Consider the following 17,031-nt stretch of genomic DNA (forward strand, 5'->3'; position numbering starts at 1 on the left):
GGATTCTCCACCTTTCTGGGTTTTGCTTTCCATAACAGTACCGGCTCCGCCTCCTCACTTGCTTTGATTTCTTGCACCTTCCTACTTCACAGCTGGTCAGACAAAAGCTTTTTGCTGAGGATTTTCATTTCTCAAAGGCCACAAACTCGATGTGCCAAAATACGACTTCGTTTTCCTATAACTGAAATGAATTCCTCTCTTGAGCCTCTATATTCTCTGTTGATGTAAATTTCACCTTAATTCAGCATGTTTCCTTCTCAGTCTCCTACTGCTGGGGACACATCTTCATTCAAAGGCAAAGTGGGTGGGCACCAAGGTAAATGACGTAATGTCACAGTTTTGTGTACTGAGTTGTGTCCTGGTCTTCATCCATCCTGTCTGGCATCCCTTAGAAGCACATTGTCATAGCTAGTCCTGGTTACTGATAGCTTTGTACACTGACATTCTCTACTTCTTCTTTGGTCTAAATGAAATAGAAGTTACAAGATGTTTAAAGCAGCATGGAATGGGAAGGAAGAAATGCATGAGGTAGAGGGTATGATAATCTCAACAGATTCTAGCAAAGTTCTCCTATGACTACAACTTATATTTGGGGTGAAATTTTAGAAAGCCTGTGTAGGAGAATGGAATATTAGTGCTATTTTCACAAGGAAAATAGTAGGTATTCTATTTAAATAATTTATGATGGAATTGATCCAAGCAAAAAAAAAAAAAAAAAAAAAAAAAGTTAAGGAGGTGCCATTTAATTCATCTCCTGAGACTAACTCAATTGCTTCACAAATCTTTACTTTGAGAAATTTAGCGAGACAGTGAATTGTTTGTGAGAAGGAATAAAAAGTACTGCCCTAGGAGGAATGAAAAGTGCACTGTCATCTAATTCCTATTAGTTTTTTTTCAGCAATGCTTTGGTATTAAATGTATAGCCAAACGTTGATTCATAGTTGGAACACATCTGAAACAAACACAGAAAGGTGAAAACACAGCTCTTTTGATAAGTATTCTTTTAGGAACACAAGTTAGCATTTGTAGCCCATTTTTTTGTACTGATGTATTACTCAGGAAATCTTTTCAAAAAAGTGATTTCTATGTATGCTGTTAATTGTAATTTTTACTAGAGAAATTGGAGCACAAAAACATCACAACCTTCCTGTAATTACCCTGTGGCAGATAGGACTTCAAGAATTACATCTTCTGCCAATTAAGGATATTTTTCTTTAATTACAAGTACTTGGGCATTTCAGTAAATGTAATGGTTCATATTTTATGCATAAGATTTTTCCTCCTGTGGAAAAATATTTTTTCCCCATAGAAATGAAGTTGGGCAAAATGGAGCAAAGAAGACAAATGTGTAAAATTGCCATGATTTAATATTTTTGTACCACCATCTGAGCATAAAATTAGACTATGCTATAGGGAGAGCATGGAGCAATAGCATCATTGGTGTTCTTGATGGACTTGAGCCTGTGGGATGAGAGGGCTTGTTGAGGTGGGACACAGATTGAGAAAGGTGAAGTGGTTACTGCTATGCATGGGGACCTTTCATTTTCCATGAGGTGGAGAGGAAAAGCCCCTGGAAAGAAGAGAGACCAAACAAGCATTTGTGAGATGGGGGTGAAACCCAAACTGTGATAGTTCTTTTCAATTCAAAACAGTGGTAGGGGACATCAAAGGGGAGAAGAATTAGAGTGACAGTCAGCATGAGATTTTTGTAAGGGATGTGGAGTAAGGACTTGCAATTCAAACTAGAAGAAGCTATAAAAGGAACTAGTGGTAGCAGTAAATGACATTTTCTAGATTATAAGGGGATGTGAGAAATTGCTTGTTTTGAAATGTTTTGAATTCTGTTCCTTCTACTGCAAACTTGGTTTGGTCTCCCATCTGTAAAATATATAATCAAGTAGCAACGATGAGCCCTAGCATTTGTTATGTGCCATGTGCCAGGTAACATACACACATGACATGGCCCCTGCCTCAAGAAGCTTGCAGTATAGTGTGGGATACATATAAGACATTAAATTATAATTCGGCACAAAAATCAACTGATTTACAAGTTATGGCATTGGCTTATAGAAGAATGATCCTCTTTGTAGATTCTGGATATTAGCCCTTTGTCAGATGAGTAGATTGCAAAAATTTCCTCCCATTCTGTAGGTTGCCTGTTCACTCTGATGGTAGTTTCTTTTGCTGTGCAGAAGCTCTTTAGTTTAATTAGATCCCATTTGTCAATTTTGGCTTTTGCTGCCGGGACCTATCATGGGGAGGAGGGAGGGGGGAGGGATTGCATTGGGGAGTTATACCTGATATAAATGACGAGTTGATGGGTGCTGAGGAGTTGATGGGTGCAGCACACCAACATGGCACAAGTATACATATGTAACAAACCTGCACGTTATGCACATGTACCCTAGAACTTAAAGTATAATAAAAAAAAAAAAAAAAAAAGAAGAATGATCCTTACTGCCTGCTGTAAGAGGTAAAATCTGAGTAGGGGGTTCTGGGGAGCTTCTGCAGAGGAAGGGTTCTAGAAGATACAGAAGAGATGGTTAGAGAAGGAAAGGAGGAATTTTTATTTTCTTCTCCTCCTCCTCTTCCTCCTTCTCTTCTTCCTTCTTCTTCATCTTTTTTTTTAGAGGTGGGGTCTCACTCTGTTTCTCAGGCTGGGCTCAAACTTCTGGGCTCAAGTGATCCTCCCACTTCAGCCTTAAGCCAGGTAGGACTACAGACATGCAGCACTGTTCCCAGTTAGGAACAGGGATTTTTAAATGGAGGAGAAAGCATGTGGAAATTCACCAAATCAAGAAATTTCAAAGAAAATAGTTATCTTCAAATATGTAATATAATGTAGCTTTTTAAATTAATTGTTATTGTTTTAAATCAAATTCTTGTGCTAGAAAACTGTATCATTTTTCAGGTTATTGTGAGGAGGTGGCATGGGGCCATGACTCTTGGAATAGTCATTATTTTTTTAATTGCCTTTCAAAAGTTATTTGTCGATTTTGGCATTGACCCATCTCCCTTTCCTTATGCAGTTCTCAAGCAAAACTAAAAAAAAATTGACACTCCCAGTATTCTTCAAAATCTATTTTTTACTCCTTTGTTAGAGCATAAATGAAGAAGGCGTTCTCTGTTCCTTTTGTTAGAGAGGGCTCAACTTACCAATAAAATATCCAGTCATTTGAAACCACATATCAGCAATTCAGTAGTACCAGTTTCTCCATCTTTTTCTGACATCTGGTGTCTTGTTTGCCCTCTAGCTTGATCTCAGATTAGTCTGTTAGACAAGAAGCAGTCCTGTTTCTGATGGATGGTGGGTATGGTTACGGTAGTTTTGGAATATATTTGGCTAAGCTGGAAGTATGTTTCCCAGAATTTCCTTCCTCTTTGATTTGAGGTTTGCCCCAGGAGTAGCCCCAAGAGAAATTGTATGAAATTTGGAAGATGAAGTGAAGCTGCTGCCATTTTGCTCTGAAGGTTTGTTCTGGGCACCAGGCATGACTGCTGCTCTGTGCACATTGTGCCCGATCTCTAGCCTCACTTTTTGGCCTGGCATGGCAGCTGGGACCATAGCTCCTCTTGCCCCTGCAGGATCTCTTTTTCAACTTCTCTACATCCTGGGAAAAGCTCATGTAGAGCCCCATGGTGAAGGGCACCAGCTTCTGCAGGACACGTGTCACTGGATATGAGAGCAGTGAGAGACAGATGAGGGAGGGTTCTGGTTTTTCCTCGCTCTACTGACTTTGTGTCCGTTGGCAGCTCTGCTCACACCTGTTGTCACCTGTGGCCCACCAGCAGAAACAGAGCCAAGAGAATTTCATAGGCTTCTTCACCAGCATCCACAATTGTGGAAAGTCTAATTCCTAGTAAAATCTCTTCTTTTCCATCACATATAATGGTTCTGCTTCTCTGATTGAACCTTAAGTAGTACAGTTCCCCTACAATACATCATGAATGCAAGCGTGGCTAATTTGTGGTTATTAATAGTGATGAAAAATTGAGGTGTCATAAGTTATTAAAATTACAGGTGATTAAAACATGTTATTTAGTAATTTCAACCACTTCTTCTAACAAATATAAAAATTAGGTGACTCATATTTCACTGCCTTTTATGAATTGATTGACTGATGAATACAGTTAATGGTTCTCCCATATAAATAATTGCTTTTCCCATAGGGGACAATTTAATACCGAGGGAACTTCCAACACTGGTAACATCTGTCTTCTTTGTGTCAGAGAGTGGAGGTATGTGTGGAGAATGTTTACAAATGTGAGAAAAGGAAGAGGTTAAATATTTTTAGTGATACTTTTGGTGATAGTATGTGTACACATATATCATTTTCAAAAATCCAAAGAGCACTTATTCCTGCAAATGTGAATTAATCCTTTTCTGACTTTGGGCATGACCACATAACTTGCTTTGGCCCATAGGATGTTAGCAAGAGAATTCAAACCAAGACTTCATAAGTACTTGTGCACTGGAGCTTGGCTATCTAGAAAGTTCCCTCTTGGGAGCCAGTTACTACGTTGAAAAGAAGCTTGGCCTGAATCATGAGAGGCATGGGGAATTAGGAGACCCACCAGCTGAACTGTGCCAGAATTTCTGAGAAACAGAATTCTGAGAAATAATAAACTGTTGTTTGGGGGTGGTTTGTTATATGGCAATGGAAGACTGAAACAAGCTATAACAGCCTTCATAACAAACTTCTTCTTTCTTTCTTCAAACAAACAAACAAACATACTATGCATTAACTTAGTTCTGATTATTCCTTTTTAAACTCCTCCCTTAGTTTTCTTCTTATTATCTCAATTTCCTCTTTTCTCATGGAGGTGTGGTTGGCTGGTGCTGTAGGCAGTGTGAGTTGGGAGATACTGGCAAGCCCTGCTTACCAAGAATCTTTTTCTTATCAGCCTGGCCTGGCACTTGAAACTTCAACATTATATAAATAATGAAATTTTTCTCCTAAAGAATTTTCATCTCCAAGAATAAACATGCAACTATCCCTGGACACATAGTGCTATTCTTTGTCATTCGCCATTGAGCCAGGTTTAGTTTGTTAGTTTGCTTTCCTGGGAAACAGCTAACTGAGAGGGAACGGAAAGACTTGCCCACACATTGACTTCTGACTGGTGGGCTCTTCCCGTTTTTCTCTATCCGAATGACTTCTGCTCTTCCTTCAGCTCTTGTTTTTGTTTTTGTTTTTTTTGGAGATGGAGTCTTGATGTGTCACCGAGGCTAGAGTGTAGTGGCAGTGGTGCGATCTCAGCTTACTACAACCTCCACCACCCAGTTTCAAGTGATTCTCCTGCCTCAGCTTCCTGAGTAGGGATACTACAGGCATGAACCACCATGCCCGGCTACTTTTTGTATTTTTAGTAGAGACGGGGTTTTGCCATGTTGCCCAGGCTGATTTTGAACTCCTGGCCTCAAGTGATCCATCTGCCTCAACCTCCCAAAGTACTGGCATGAGTCACCATACCTGGCCTCTTCTTTCAGCTTTTAACTCCCTGAACCCTGTGATTAAGTTAATTCTCCCATTACAGGCTCTGAGAGTACCAAGTATCTCCTCTTCGAGCACTTACCGCAGTGGCAATTCAACTTTTTTTATATGTAATTATATTTATATCTCCTAGAACTGTAAGCTCCAAGGGGTCAGAGACCTTGTCTGTTTTGCCCACTGTAGTATTCCCAATTCTTCCCATATACGCTGACACACAGAATGTACTCAATATTTGTTAAATGAATGAGTGAATGAATGAACTGCAATTCTGAACAATTAAATTCTCTCTTTCTTTCTTTAGACATTTTTGTGCCTGGATTTGGTGTTTTATTACTATTGGGGACAAGAAAGCAGTCACTTGGCATTCTAAAAGCTCTATGAAATGTTTCAAGAGGAGGAAATTAAAGCTAAGTGTGCTATGCTTGAAATGAAGACTTATTAGACCAGTGTAAGCTTCCTTACAATGCCTGAATCATTTCAATTGTAGCCCATGAACAAAATCATTTCCAGAAGTGAGAAAACTAATAAGAGCTAACACGGATTGTACTAGCAGGCATTGTAAAAACATCACTGGAGCACCGTCAATATTATTCCTGTTTTTCCACACAATAATAATTTATAGCTTCCCTTTCTTTTATAATTAAATAATTTCAGATGTGTTAAGGAAGAACTATAATGCTTTAATACACTTTGCAGTTCTCTGATTTATCTTCATTGAAGCCTGTAATAATTAAACATAAAAATTACATATAGTGGATTTATTAATATAAGAAAAAAGGAAGTAATGGAGCTTTAGATTTTCTTTTAATATTGCTATTCCAACTTTGAATGGGTTCAGCAAGAATAGCAATCATGTTTTAACCAATGTTCAACTGATGAATAGTATTTTTGTAATTTTCTGAGGGGTATGAGTCAAAAGCTGCCACTTTTATTTCCCTAGGGATAAGTGCTGTTTGTTCTTCAGTTTAGAATATCTGGGGTAGTAATTGATCTGGAGAAGCACTTCTTAAAGTGTGATGCTAATGGCAGGAAAGAGAAAAATGGGTCCTGTGGTCACACAAGTTTGGGAAATGCTGCCTTAAATAAAATTAAATAGTGTTTTTTTTTCTTTTGTCACAGAATTGATAATAATATGCTCTGTAAATCTCCAAAAGGAAGGTTATAATATACATTTCCCGTTGTCATCTGATCACTGAATTTTAAATTTAATTAAAAACTTTTTTGGTGTGGTATGTTCTTTGACATTTAAATGTGTTCTCCCAGTTTAAATTTTGGGAGACTTAACTCTCAAAATGTTTGTGAGATATAAATAATCCTCTTTTTATGCATATAGAGAGGTATATACAGGCATACCTTGGAGATATTGCAGGTTCAGTTCTAGACCACCACAATAAAGTGAATATCACAATAAAGTGAGCCACACAAATGTTTTGGTTTCCCAGTGTATATAAAAGTTATGTTTACACTAAGCTATAATCAACTAAGTGTGCAATAGCGTTAGGTCTTTAAAAATGTACATACTTTGACAATACTTAAATTGCTTCAAAATGCAATTATCTGAGCCATAAATGAGTCATATACATATTTTTTTTGCTGCTGGATGGTCTTGCCTTGATGTTATTGACTGCTGACTGGTCAGGGTAGTGGTGGCTGAAGATTGAGATGACTGGGACAACTTCTTAAATAAGACAACAAGGAAGTTTGCTGCATTGATGGACTCCTCCTTTTATGAAAGATTTCTCTGTAGCATGTGATGCTGTGTAATAGCATTTCACTCTCATAGAACCTCTTTTCAAATTGGTGTCTGAAACCCTGCTGCTTCTTCATCAATGAAGTTTACTCTAAATCCTTTGTTGCCATTTCAACACTGTTTACAGCATCTTCACCAGGAGTAGATTCCATCTTACTATCTTTGCTCATCCATAAGAAGCAATTCCTCATATGTTAAAGTTTGATCATGATATTGCAGCAATTCAGTCACATCTCCCGGCTCCACTCCTAACTCTAGTTCTCTTGCTATTTCCATCACATCTGCAGTTACTTTCTCCATTCTGTCTTGAACCTCTCAAAGTCATCCTTTAGGGTTAGAATCAGCTTCTTCCAAACTCCTGTTAATATTGATATTTTGACCTCTTTTCATGAATCATGAATGTTCTTAATGGTATCTAGAAAGGTAAATCCTTTCCAGAAGGTTTTCAATTGAGTTTGCCCAGATCCATCAGATAAATTACTATCTATGGTAGCCATGGTCTTACAAAATGTATTTCTTAAGTATTAAGATTTGGAAGTCAAAATTACTTCCTGACTCACAGGCTGCAGAATGACTGTTGTGTTAGCAGGCATGAAATAACATTAATTTCCTTGTACATCTCCAGCAGAGCCCTTGGATGACTAGGTGCATTTTCAACAAGCAGTAACAGTTTGAAAGAAATCTATTTTTCTGAGCAGTAGTTTTCAACAGTGGACTTAAAATATTCAGTAAACCCTACTGTAAACAGATGTGCTGTCATCTAGGTTTTGCTGTTTCATTTCTAGAGCACAAGAAGAGTAGATTTAGCATAATTCTTAAGGCCCTAGAATTTTCAGAATGGTAAATGAGCATTGGCATCAACTTCAAGTCACCACCTGCATTAGCCCCTCACAAGAGAGTCAGCCTGTCCTTTGAAGCTTTGAAACCAGACACTGACTTTCTCTCTAGTTATGAAAGTCCTGGATGTCATCTTCTTCCAATAGAAGGCTGTTGCATTTACATTGAAAATCTTTTGTTTAGTGCGATCACCTCCTTCAATTATCTTAGCTAAATCTTCTAGATAACTTGCTGCACTTTCTACAACAGCACTTGATGCTTTACCTTGCACTTTTATGTTATAGAGATGGCTTCTTTCCTTAAATTTCATAAGCCAATCTCTGCTAGCTTTTTACTTTTCTTCTGTAGCTGCTTCCTCACCTCTCTCAGCCTTCAGAGAATTGAAGAGAGTTAAGCCTTGCTCTAGATTAGGTTTGGTTTAACGAAAGGTTGTGGCTGGTTTGATTGTCTCTCAAGGCCACTCAAATTCTCTCCATATCAGTCATAAACCTGTTCACTTTCTTATCATTCATGTGTTCACTGGAGTAGCACTTTTAATTCTTTTTCAAGTTGCATTTACAACTTGGTTAGTTGGCACAAAAAGCATAGCTTTCAGCCTGTCTTGGCTTTCAAGATGCCTTCCTCACTTAGCTTAATCATTTCTATCTCTTTATTTCATGTGAGAGATGTGCAACTCTCCCTTTTACTTGAAAACTTAGAAGCCATTATAGGGTTATTAATTGTCCTAATTTTAATATTATTGTGTCTTAGGTAATAGGGAGGCCTGAGGAGAAGGCGAGAGATTGGAGAATGGCTGGTTGATGGAGCAGTCAGAACACACACAATGTTTATCAATCCCAAAACAATTACAATAGTAACATTAAAATCACTGATCACAGATCACCATAACAAATATAAAAATAATATGAAAGTCTGAAATATTATGTGAATTACCAAAATGTGACACAAAGACATAAAGTGAGCACATGCTGTTGGAAAAATGATGCTGACAGACTTGCTGAATGCAGGGTTGCTACAAACTTTCAATTTGTAAAAAAGCACAATATCTGCAAAATGCCTTAAAGCACAATAAAATGACTTACGCCTGTATGTCATCAATTTCCTGGTGACATGGTATTTCGCTTCTGTTTTTCTTTTTTTTCCCCATAGACACAGCCCTATTATCCTCCTGTTCCTCTTCCTATGAGGATGCTAATTATAATAGCTAACACTTGTTTAACACTCATTAAGTACCAAGCACTGTCATAAAGACTTCAATATACTAACTTATTAATTACAGGAGAACAATCCTTTGAGTAGCTACCCCATTTTATAGATGTGGAAGCTCAGGGCCCAATTATTTAAGTAGGTGTTGGCATCAGGATTTGAATCTGGGCTGTCTGGCTCCACTCCGAACCACAACACTTTGCTGTCATAGAACTGATTTGACAACTAACATTTAGAAAACAACTTTGTAGTAAGTTGGAACTGCTTGTAATTTTTGAACTCTTTGGGATACTAAACAAAGAAGCAAAGAAATACAGTAATTGTACCAATTTGACATTTGCTTAACTTCAGGCATGTGTTTTGTAGAGTCAATTTTTCAGAAAGATTTCTTCACCATTTACAAATACAGAATCAGTTGTTTTGGTGTGGTGCCATGAGAAGGATCATGTGTTTCACTCCCAGGGTCTGTAGTACTCATTTTTAAGGGCAAGCTGCTCTTGAGTAGTTTTCCCTTTCTTTCTTCCTTCTCTTTCCCTTTCTCTCTCTCCCTCTCTCTTCTTCTCCCTCTCTTTTTCATAGTATAGCTGTAGTCCTTATTATCTACCTGAGCATACATATACACATAACAAGCTACAAATTATTCAACTAGAAAACCATATTGTGGTTCTGGTGTTAACTATTACTCTTTCCTTATTCGAAAATTATGAAGCTTGTAGTCTAGCCTGGTTTGGGCAGAATTTCTGTCCTATTTCTAATGCTCCTCTTTTTGTTATCTGGGTTCTTCATCATCTTCTGACTCTGTTCCATTCTGGCCCATGTTTCCTATACAGGTTGTTTGTTTAAGGTAGAGCTGATGGAATTTTTGCAGAAAATTTTCTTTCTGTCTGCTGTTGCTCACAGTTTAGATTCCTCTTCTGTTTTTGCTACTCCAATAATTATGCTAAACCATATTCTACTTCCTTTGTATCACCCAGAGTTGGTCTCTCTGTTATGCTTATCAAAAAAATGTAAAATTAAAATATAAAAATTATTGATTATTAGAGACAACACAGCTGAAGCTGGATAATATAGGAATACTAAGCATATAGTTTTTGAATTTTAATTTTTTTACTCTAAATTGCATAAAATTTCAAAATTTTTTTAAAAGAGTACTTAACATTAATCTAATATTAGCTTATCTTCTCTATCTAAAAGTTATTTTCTTCAATTTACCAATCAAAGCCCTCTAATGGGTACTTTTGCTCACATTCTGTTTGCTCCTTAAACACTTTTTTTTTGCCCCCTACCTTAATTATTTAACTGAAATCTCTTTGGAAAGTCAACAATAACCTCCTTATCACCAAATACAAATCTCAAATGCATTTTCTTGCACATTTCTGTAACGTTTGACACCACTGACAGACTATTCTGGGCGTCTCCTCTCTGGCCACTAATTCTTTAATTAATACAGTCTATGAGAACACGAACTCTTTTGACACTTCTTTTTCTTATATTGAATTTAACTAAAACCCTTCACTCTTTTTCTACACATGCTGCTGATGTGAATCCATTTCTCTCCCATGTACACACGTAGGGTTTTTTTTTTTTTTTTTTTTTTTTAAACTTGACTCATTTGAGCCCATTTTCTATCCTTTGAGATCAGGTTTCTGATTCTGTTTCATCCAATAAGTTGGTTGTTCCTTCTAATTTTGTGTCACCTGCAAATACAGCACCAATTTTCTCAATGGATTCACTGAGAAAAAAAGATGTCATCATTTTGTAAGGCTTAGGCTAAAATTGGGCAACATGCATTGCAAACTCTTTTCCAAGGCTGACTCTGACCTGTTAATCTGAGTACTTTAGGTAGAAACAACAGTGTAAATTGAACTCACATTTCTTCACTTTCTGTCCAGAAAAATATCTTTAGAAGCTTTGTCAAATATCTTCTAAAAGTACACGAAAATAGGAAACTGACTAACTGAATAAATACACAAACCCAGAAATGAGTTAGTTCTGGTAGGACTTGTTTTCTATGAATTAATTCTGATCCATACTCAACATGGTTCACTTTTAAAATTGTCATAGTCTAGGATTTTAATGATTTGTTCTGGAATGTAGCTGAAGATGATTGACAGTCCAGTCCATCATTTGCACTATCTACTTCTTGCCACTTTTGGTCAGGCATATATTTGTGACACTTGTAACACTTGTAACACTTTTCTAGTTTGTCTTGACTCTTTAAAGATGGCTGACAACAGATTCCATCATCTCAAAGCATGCTCTGGAATTACGCTTGGAAATAGCATGTGAAAGTTTCATTTGAGCACAATTTAGAGGAGTTATGAGGTCCTTTATAAGAGCCTTTTTTCCAGTTAAGTTTCACTCTCTTTTACAGGAAACAGAGGAAAAGTGTGACTTGAGATCAACTTTCTCTCTGCTACTTATTATGACATCATCTACCATACTCCAAAGATGTGCACCTCTCATGCTCTCATTTTTCTCTAAATACGATTTTAAGAGCCAAGTTTATTGTTTTCTTTCACAGTCTTGAGCTCCCTTTGTGCTTTTGTTTTCTTTGACACTATTCTTAAACTTCTGTGCCACTTTTTCATATGGTTCTTGGTTATGAATCCTTTTGTCATCATTGTTCACTTCATCTTAAAGTTTGAGATACTTGCTGCACACTCTCTCTCTCTCTCTCTTTTTTTGACTTAAAATAACACAAGTTTATTATCATATTGTTCTGAAGGTTGGAAGTCCCACACAGGTCTCCCTGGGATAAAATCAAGGTCTGCAGGGGTCTACTTCTTTCTAGAGGTTCTAGTGGAGAATTCATCTTCTTCCCTCTTCCGGCTTTAGAGCTCATCTTTGATTGCTGGACTCCTTTCTCCACTTTCAAAGCCAGCAATGTTGCATCTTTCTGAATATTTCTCTACAGGCATTTCTCTACAGGTACAACCTCCTCTGACTCTCTCTTGCCATCCTCTTACTCCTTCTTTTTTATTATACTTTAAGTTCTAGGGTACATGTGCACAACGTGCCGGTTTCTTACATATGTATACATGTGCCATGTTGGTGTGCTGCACCCATTAACTCGTCATTTACATTAGGTATATCTCCTAATGCTATCCCTCTCCCGACCCCTCCCCACAATAGGACCTGGTATGTGATGTTCACCTTCCTGTGTCCAAGTGATCTCATTGTTCAATTCCCACCTATGAGTGAGAACATGCGGTATTTGGTTTTCTGTTCTTGTGATAGTTTGCTGAGAATGATGGTTTCCAGCTGCATCCATGTCCCTAAAAGGACACGAACTCATCCTTTTTTATGGCTGCATACTATTCCATGGTGTATATGTGCCATATTTTCTTTTTTGTTTATTTTTTATTTTTTAATATACTTTAAGTTCTAGGGTACACGTGCACAACGTGCAGGTTTGTTACATATGTACACATGTGCCATGTTGGTGTGCTGCACCCATCAACTCATCAGCACCCATCAACTCGTCATTTACATCAGGTATAACTCCCAATGGCATCCCTTCCCCCTCCCCCCTCCCCGCAATAGGCCGCAGTGTGTGATATTCCCCTTTCCGTGTCCAAGTGATCTCATTGTTCAATTCCCATCTATGAGTGAGAATATGTGGTGTTTGTTTTTCTGTTCTTGTGATAGTTTGCTGAGAATGATGGTTTCCAGCTGCATCCATGTCCCTACAAAGGACATGAACTCATCCTTGTTTATGGCTGCATAGTATACCATGGTGTATATGTGCCACATTTTCTTAATCCAGTCTGTCACTGATGGACATGTGGGTTGATTCCAAGTCTTTGCTATTGTGAATAGTGCCGCAATAAACAAACGTGTGCATGTGTCTTTATAGCAGCATGATTTATAATCCTTTGGGTTTATACCCAGTAATAGGATGGCTCGGTCAAATGGCTTTTCTAGTTCTAGATCCTTGAGGAATGGCCATACTGTTTTCCACAATGGTTGAACTAGTTTACAATCCCACCAACAGTGTAAAAGTGTTCCTACTTCTCCACATCCTCTCCAGCACGTGTTGTTTCCTGACTTTTTAATGATTGCCATTCTAACTGGTGTGAGATGATATCTCATTGTGGTTTTGATTTGCATTTCTCTGATGGCGAGTGATGATAAGCATTTTTTTCATGTGTCTGTTGGCTGTATGAATGTCTTCTTTTGAGAAATGTCTGTTCATATCCTTTGCCCACTTTTTGATGGAGTTGTGTTTTTCTTGTAAATTTGATTGAGTTCTTTATAGGTTCTGGATACTAGCCATTTGTCAGATGAGTAGATTGCAAAAATTTTCTCCCATTCTGAAGGTTTCCTGTTCACTCTGATGGTAGTTTCTTTTGCTGTGCAGAAGCTCTTTAGTTTAATTAGATCCCATTTGTCAATTTTGGCTTTTGTTGCCATTGCTTTTGGTGTTTTAGACATGAAGTCCTTGGCCATGCCTATGTCCAGAATGGTATTCCCTAGGTTTTCTTCTAGGGTTTTTATGGTATTAGGTCTAACATTTAAGTCTCTAATCCATCTTGAATTAATTTTTGTATAAGGAGTAAGGAAAGGATCCAGTTTCAGCTTTCTACTTATGGGTGGTCAATTTTCCCAGCACCATTTATTAAATTGGGAATCCTATCCCCATTGCTTGTTTTTGTCAGGTTTGTCAAAGATCAGATGGCTATAAATGTGTGGTATTATTTCTGAGGGCTCTGTACTGTTCCGTTGGTCTATATCTCTGTTTTGGTACCAGTACCATGCTGTTTTGGTTACTGTAGCCTTGTAGTATAGTTTGAAGTCAGGTAGCATGATGCCTCCAGCTTTGTTCTTTTGGCTTAGGATTGTCTTGGCAATGCGGGCTCTGTTTTGGTTACATATGAACTTTAAAGCAGTTTTTTTCCAATTCTGTGAAGAAAGTCATTGGTAGCTTAATGGGGATAGCATTGAATCTCTAAATTACCTTGGGCAGTATGGCCATTTTCACAGTATTGATTCTTCCTATCCATGAGCATGGAATGTTCTTCAATTTGTTTGTGTCCTCTTTTATTTCACTGAGCAGTGGTTTGTAGTTCTCCTTGAGGAGGTCCTTTACATCCCTTGTAAGTTGGATTCCTAGGTATTTTATTCTCTTTGAAGCTAATGTGAATGGGAGTTCATTCATGATTTGGCTCTCTGTCTGTTACTGGTGTATAAGAATGCTTGTGATTTTTACACATTGATTTTATATTCTGAGAGTTTGCTGAAATTGCTTATCAGCTTAAGGAGATTTTGGGCTGAGACAATGGAGTTTTCTAAATATACAATCATGTCATCTGCAGACAGGGACAATTTGACTTCTTCTTTTCCTAACTGAATACCCTTGATTTCTTTCTCTTGCCTGATTGCCCTATCCAGAACTTCCAACACTGTGTTGAATAGGAGTGGTGAGAGAGGGCATCACTGTCTTGTGCCAGTTTTCAAAGGGAATGCTTCCAGTTTTTGCCCATTCATTATGATATTGGCTGTAGGTTTGTCATAAATAGCTCTTATTATTTTGAAATGCGTTCCATGAATACCGAATTTATTGAGCGTTTTTAGCATGAAGGGCTGTTGAATTTTGTCAAAGGCCTTTTCTGCATCTATTGAGATAATCATGTGGTTTTTGTCTTTGGTTCTGTTTATATGCTGGATTACGTTTATTGATTTGCATATGTTGAACCAGCCTTGCATCCCAGGGATGAAGCCCACTTGATCATGGTGGATAAGCTTTTTGATGTGCTGCTGGATTCGGTTTGCCAGTATTTTACTGAGGATTTTTGCATCGATGTTCATCAGGGATATTGGTTTAAAATTCTCTTGTTTTGTTGTGTCTCTGCCAGGCTTTGGTATCAGGATGATGTTGGCCTCGTAAAATGAGTTAGGGAGGATTCCCTCTTTTATATTGATTGGAATAGTTTCAGAAGGAATGGTACCAGCTCCTCCTTGTATCTCTGGTAGAATTCAGCTGTGAATCCATCTGGTTCTGGACTTTTTTTGGTTAGTAGGCTGTTAATTATTGCCTCAATTTCAGAGCCTAGTATTGGTCTATTCCAGGATTCAACTGCTTCCTGGTTTAGTCTTGGGAGATTGTAAGTGTCTAGGAAATTATCCTTTTCTTCTAAGTTTTCTAGTTATTTGAGTAGAGATGTTTATAGTATTCTCTGATGGTAGTTTGTATATCTGTGGGGTAGGTGGTGATATCCCCTTTATGATTTTTTTATTCTATTTGATTCTTCTCTCTTTTCTTCTTTGTTAGTCTTACTAGCGGTCTGTCAATTTTGTTGATCTTTTCAAAAAACCAGCTCCTGGATTCATTGATTTTTTGGAGGGTTTTTTTTTTTTGTGTTTCCATCTCCTTCAATTCTGCTCTGATCCTAGTTATTTCTTCTGCTAGCTTTTGAATGTGTTTGCTCTTGCTTCTCTAGTTCTTTTAATTGTGATGTTAAGGTGTCAATTTTAGATCTTTTGAGCTTTCCCTTGTGGGCATTTAGTGCTATAAATTTCCCTCTACACACTGCTTTAATTGTGTCCCAGAGATTCTGGTATGTTGTATCTTTGTTCTTATTGGTTTCAAAGAACATCTTTATTTCTGCCTTCATTTCATTATGTACCCAGTAGTCATTCAGGAGCAGGTTGTTCAGTTTCCATGTAGTTGAGCGGTTTTGATTGAGTTTCTTAGTCCTGAGTTCTAGTTTGATTGCACCGTGGTCTGAGAGACAGTTTGTTATAATTTCTGTTCTTTTACATTTGCAGAGGAGTGCTTTACTTCCAACTATGTGGTCAATTTTGGAGTAAGTGTGATGTGGTACTGAGAAGAATGTATATTCCGTTGATTTGGGGTGGTTAGTTCTGTAGATGTATTAGGTCTGCTTGGTGCAGAGTTGAGTTCAATTCCAGTATATTCTTGTGAATTTTCTGTCTCATTGATAGGTCTAATGTTGATAGTGGGGTGTTGAAGTCTCCCATTATTATGGTATGGGAGTGTAAGTCTCTTTTTAAGTCTCTGAGGACTTGCTTTATGAATCTGGGTGCTCCTGTATTGGGTGCATATATATTTAGGATAGTTAGCTCTTCCTGATGAATTGATCCCTTTACCATTATGTAATGGCCTTCTTTGTCTCTTTTGATCTTTGATGGTTTAAAGTCTGTTTTATCAGAGAGTAGGATTGCAACCCCTGCTTTTTTTTTTGTTTTCCATTTGCTTGGTAGATCTTCCTCCATCCCTTTATTTTGAGCCTATGTGTGTCTCTGCATTTGAGATGGGTCTCCAGAATACACCAAACTGACGGCTTTGACTCTTTATCCAATTTGCTAGTCTGTGTCTTTTAATTAGACCATTTAGTCCATTTACATTTAAGATTTATATAAATGGATCTTGATCCTGTCATTATGATCCAAGTGTGAACTTGATCCTGTCATTATGATATTAGTTGGTTATTTTGCTCGTTAGTTGATGCAGTTTCTTCCTAGCATTGATGGTCTTTACATTTTGACATGTTTTTGCAATGGCTGGTACCTGTTGTTCCTTTCCATGTTTAGTGCTTCCTTCAGGATATCTTGTAGGGCAGGCCTGGTGGTGACCAAATCTCTAAGCATTTGCTTGTCTGTAAAGGATTTAATTTCTGCTTCACTTATGAAGCTTAATTTGGCTGGATATGAAATTCTGGGTTGAAAATTCTTCTCTTTATGAATGTTGAATATTGGTCCCCATTCTCTTCTGGCTTG

Source organism: Piliocolobus tephrosceles, chromosome 4, assembly GCF_002776525.5.
Source record: "Piliocolobus tephrosceles isolate RC106 chromosome 4, ASM277652v3, whole genome shotgun sequence".
In the NCBI taxonomy this organism is placed as follows: domain Eukaryota; kingdom Metazoa; phylum Chordata; class Mammalia; order Primates; family Cercopithecidae; genus Piliocolobus; species Piliocolobus tephrosceles.